This window comes from Macaca nemestrina, chromosome 12, assembly GCF_043159975.1.
Source record: "Macaca nemestrina isolate mMacNem1 chromosome 12, mMacNem.hap1, whole genome shotgun sequence".
Taxonomy (NCBI): Eukaryota; Metazoa; Chordata; class Mammalia; order Primates; family Cercopithecidae; genus Macaca; species Macaca nemestrina.
In genome coordinates this window covers 68431982-68437608 of record NC_092136.1, presented here as the reverse complement: position 1 = coordinate 68437608, position 5627 = coordinate 68431982, and the positions used below count along the sequence as shown (strand labels likewise).

At 36.0% G+C, this 5627-nt stretch overlaps 1 pseudogene; it reads left to right on the top strand.

Annotated features, from left to right (window-relative positions):
* The first annotated feature begins 3700 nt into the window (after nt 1–3700).
* LOC105468594 (olfactory receptor 52N2-like) lies at nt 3701–4666 on the top strand (annotated as a pseudogene).
* Nucleotides 4667–5627: the final 961 nt, after the last annotated feature.

Here is a 5627-nt window from a genome sequence, read left to right as displayed (position 1 = left end):
AAAAAGTAAACATACCACAATTGAATAGGCTTTACATCTGGAATATAAGATTTGTTCAACATATGTAAATCAATAAAAGTGATCCAACACATAAACAGAATTAAAAGCAAAAAAAGTATGGTCACCTCAATAGATGCAGAAGAAGATTTGGGAGTTCTGGGCTGCAGTGAGCTATGATAGTGCCACTGCACTCCAGTCTAGTGACAGAGTGAGACCCTGTCTCAAAAAAAGAAAAAAAAAAGCCTAAGCAGGAAATTCCTAGGTCATAGATTTGATACACATATAATTTAATGACACTACTAAACCATTCTGCCAAATGGTTGTACCATTCTACAATTCCCCTATTAATGTATTAGAATTACTGTTTGGGACTGGGAGTTCTGACACATTTTCAATGACAACATTATAAATCTTCATACTTTCAGCATCTGAAATGATAAAAATCATTTAAATTTGTTTTACAGTACATTCATGATAAAACTGATTCAAAACAAAATAGAGGAAAAGTCAAATGGTAAAGTATGTATAAAATACATGTAAAACTGTTTTGCCATAATCTTCCAAAACAATGAAAATGTAAGTGTGTGTACACACATATGTGTGTTTATGTATCCATTTATTTATCCAGTAAACTCAAGACAAATCACAAACTAGGCATAGAACAATTCTATTATTCTTTTGTGATATATAGAATTCTCTGTCTGTCTGTCTCTGTGTCTTTCTCCATCCTGCTTGCTTCCTCTATTTTTTATAAAACTTTACACATATAGTTATGTACATAGTGTATGTGTATATATATGTACATAGATATAAACACACATTATACATGGATAACAAGATTGTGAGATGGATACTGTGATCAGCATAAATGAAAACAAATCATTCTTATTACTATCAGAACTATTCATCAGAATCCATACCTGAGAGAGACATTTAAGTTTGTTATTATTTATTTTTATAGTTTTACCCCTGCATAAAGAGTTGGTAAATATAGAAATAATGTCAACATTCCCAAAGGATCTTTTCCTTCTAACCAGAGCCCTCCGAGACACCAAACTATGGAGACTCAATCAAGTGTACACACTTCAGTCTAGAGAATTCTCAAATGGCACAGAAATGCTGTGAAGAGGTGGAATGTGGTTGCTATAGAACTCTTGATGCTCAGGACTCTCAGTCATGAATACTAATCTGGTCTTTACTAAGGTGAGTTCGGGAAATTCCCAAAGACTCATATTTTTCTACACTGCAAAGTATTCAGTACAAGAAAGAAGTATCATTTATTTGGGGAGTAAGAGGGAAAACCTCATTGTGAAGTAAATTCAAAACTACCTCATAATTCATTGGAGACAGAGAAGTTCAGCTAGTAGTGACTTCCAATGAGAGGAAAACAAAAGTTTTTGCCTTAATTAATAGATACCTATAGACAGAATTGCTTCCAGTGGAAATGGTCTTTATGAACAAATAGAAAATAACTCAAGACTAGACTCGAATCCTAGAAGTTGTTGAGAGGAATTGCTGGAAGAAACTTCCCTACAGAAATTCTCCTATGCAATACTTCTACCAGGAGCAATCCAGCATTTGTGTGAACAAGTCCAGGGATAAGAATCCAGCTACCCTACAGATATGTTCTCTTATATAGAGAGCTTCCTGAGCTATTACTAATTTTCTGTAAATCTACACCTTTGTTCTCTCTTCCCTAAATTACAATTAAAAATAAGCTTTCTTGTTCTCCTACTTGAAAATTAGCTTCTTCCCATGTCTCCACAATTTAACTGGTTGTGCTTGTTTAACTTGTTTAACTGTGTCCCCATGACTTGTTTAAACTGGTTATGCTTAGTTTATGGGACTAGTTTTCAGGGTTAAAATCAGTAAGTTAGGACAATAGTTATAGATTGATTAAACACATGGCTTCAAAGTCAAACAAACTTTGAAGTCAAACAAACAAAGCTCTACTAGTTTTCAATTTTTGTGGCATTAGGCATTTTATTGAGTAATCTGGTACCTCCATTTGCTCATATATAAAATTAAGGTAATAACATATACCCACATTGCTATTGTAAGTTTAAATACAGTAATCAACCCCTATTGAAATATTAGCTTCATAAGTGGAGAGGATGCTATCTATCTGGTTCACTAATGTATTTCTAGAAACTAAAATGATCCTGGCCAAGACAATCAATAAATGTATGTTAAACTGTATTTTGCACATAATATGACAATTATTATAATAGATAATATGCATTGTTTACTTATTAGATGCCGGGCACCAATGGGAAGATTAATTCTAATTTAACCATTTTAACACCTCCATGGTTTGTAAACATAGTATTATCATTCCCTTTTTAAAGTTATAACAATTGTATGAAGAAAGGTTTTAGGACTTACTCAAGTCTATCCAGTTAGTGTTGGGAGCAAGATTTAACTGATTGATTCTGAATGGCCGTGTCTCTATAGTAAAAATGCAATAAAACTCTGCTCTCCTTATATTTTTAGGCAGTGGACACTTAGTTGTCTTCTTTTAAATATATTCTAATTTACAATTAGAATACAGCACTTACATCGGTGTGTCTGGGTTTTGTGTCTGGGTTGCTTGGCTCAGGAATGCTTATGTGCATGGCTGAGAATCATCTGGAAGCAGGAGTTTTTTTCTAAGGTGAGGGAAGAAAGAACTGGCTCTGAGTTGTCTGTTTGCCAGTTGGTATTTAATAAGCAGAGATTGACTGTTTACTTACATGATGTTGATGCTTGGAAGGATATGATAATTTTCTGTGATGGGTGATCAGTTTTAGTTTACAAGATGGCTGTGCAGAGCCAGAAATTCCTACTTCTCCTGATATCCTACTGTCCTTATTTTTTTCCTTCTGGTTTTGTGGCTCTGGTGCCCTCTGGCTACCTCAGAAGGAGCAAAAATATCCAAGGCATCATTCCACACAGATCAGTTCTCTTTGCAGAAGTTCCAATGTCCACTTGCGTAGTAACCTAGAGTTAGCAGGAGACTTGCAAGAATTTAGCTGGATAAAATTCCCCTGGATTTTATTCTTGATTTAAGAGACATTTATGTATTTTTTCATCTAAAACATGAGAACATATTTTAATCTCTTGAAGTCCATAGTAACTATCCTGTGCTAGCACTTACCTTCTAAAGTTCCCTCACAATCTCTCAATACAGTTGAAGTTTTCAGAATCTCATGCTGTCTTTCCCGTGCTAAAGTACAAGATGACATTCGAGTTGGATCAGGGCTGAATTCATAAGTATTTATTATGGTAAGTTTTTTCACATAGAATGCTTTATATTGGGAAAAGAAATAACAATAATGGTAGTGATTACTGATAATATTTGTTGAGTATTCACTCTATACTATGTACAGTTTTAGCACATTACATAAATTATCTTATTGAATAATCTTGACAATGTTCTGATTTTAGGAATTATTATCTCATTTTAGATTGAGGAAACTGAGGCATAAAATGGTAAAATGACTCACCAGTATCATACACCAGGAAGAACAGGAAGTGGAATGTGAAGTTAGGCAGTCTAAATTCGGAGGGATTTAATCACCTCTTCTCATTTTAGACATCTTAGAGAAGTCACTGTATTCTTGCATTATTTCTAAGCCCTCTACTCAGCACTGATTTCATTTCTGGTCTAAGAAACTGCCACTGCTAAAGAGTGTAAAATGCTCTTCTCCTGTCAGCCATCATGTTGGGGGTCAATAGCTCCAGCCTGACCCCAGGATTCTTTATCTTGAATGGCATTCCTGGGCTGGAAGCCACATACATCTGAATCTCCCTGCCATTCTGCTTTATGCACATCATTGCTGTCGTGGGGAACTGTGGGCTCATCTGCCTCATCAGCCATGAGGAAGCCCTGCATCGGCCCATGTACTATTTCCTGGCCCTGCTCTCCTTCACTGATGTCACCTGGTGCACCACCACGGTACCTAATATTCTGTGCATATTCTGGTTGAGCCTCAAGGAGATTGACTTTAATGCTTGCCTGTCCCAGATGTTTTCTGTTGATATGATGACAGGGATGGAGTCTGGGGTGCTCATACTCATGGCCCTGGACGGCTATGTGACCATCTGCTATCCCTTATGCTATGCCACCATCCTTACCAACCCTGTCATCACCAAGGCTGGTCTTGTTACCTTCTTGAGGAGTGTGATGCTCATCATCCCATTCACTTTCCTCACCAAGTGCCTGCCCTATTGCTGGGGGAACTTCATCCCCCACATCTACTGTGACCACATGTCTGTGGCCACGTTATCCTGTGGCAATTTCAAGGTCAATGCTATTTATGGTCTGATGGTTGCTCTCCTGATTGGTGTGTTTGACATCTGCTGTATCTCATGTATCTTACACTATGATTTTTCAGGCTGTTATGAGCCTGTCATCAGCAGATGCTCGTCGCAAAGCCTTCAGTACCGGCACATCTCACATGTGTGCCATTGTGATCACCTATGTTCCTCTTTTGTCACTTTTTTCACTCATCATTTTGGAGGACACAATATCCCAAACCATATACACATCATCGTGGCCAACTTTTATCTGCTACTGCCTCCTACCATGAACCCAGTTGTTTATGGAGTCAAGACTAAGCATATTCGGGAAAGTATGATTAAATTTTTACTTGGAGACAAGGTTAACTTTACCTGTGACAAATGAAACATAGAATAGACATGTTGTTTGAGGTGGTGAGAAAATAATGGAGACAAAAATTTCATAAAAGATGTGAATAAAATGGTATTAAAATCACAGCCTGCAATTTACCCATGTAACAAACTTGCATGTGTACCCCTTAAACCTAAAATAAAAATAGAAATAAAAAATCAAAATAAAGACATAAATTCATAAGTCACAATAATATGACAATTTTCTGAAGTCTTTGCAGGCACATGAATTTGTGTGTGTTGCTAGTGGGGACAAGGATCTTCCAAAGCAGAGAATGCAGAATAAAGAAGTAATATACCCATTATTTAAAGAGTTGAGTTTCCTAAGCATTTATAGACTCACATGTCTGTGAGACCAGAAAGGTAATAAAATGAGGACAGTAGACCTGGTGACATTCTATGCATTGTGTGTAAGAAGGGGAGGCTATAGAGACATAGGGAAACATGGGTCCAGTGTTCAATATTTTTCAGTATTTTTTTAAGACAAGCTAGATTTATATGTTCTATGAAATCTCCCAATTTTAATTGTTGGCAAAATAAGTGTTAAAGTACTGTATAATTCATAGAAGAATGTCCAGGGATTCTATTTTTCTGATGTCATCAGTTTAGCGTCTCCATTTAAAATAGATCTAAATGGGAACAATAGACTCCAGGGTCTTCAAAAGGAGTGAGAAGAATAAATGCTGAAAAGCTTTCTGTTGGATACTACATTCACTATCTGGGTGAAAAAGTCTGCAGAAGCCCAAACCTCAGCATCATGCAATGTAACTTTGCAGCAAACCTGCACATGTACGCTCTGAATCTAAAGTAAAAATAAAATAAATAAATAAATTATAAAATTGATCTGAAAATATAATTGTTATATTATTAACTGAGCAGGCAAAACATTATGTTATTAGTATGTAATGTATTTATTCATTCACTCATTAATTCATTTTTTGACACACTAATTTAAG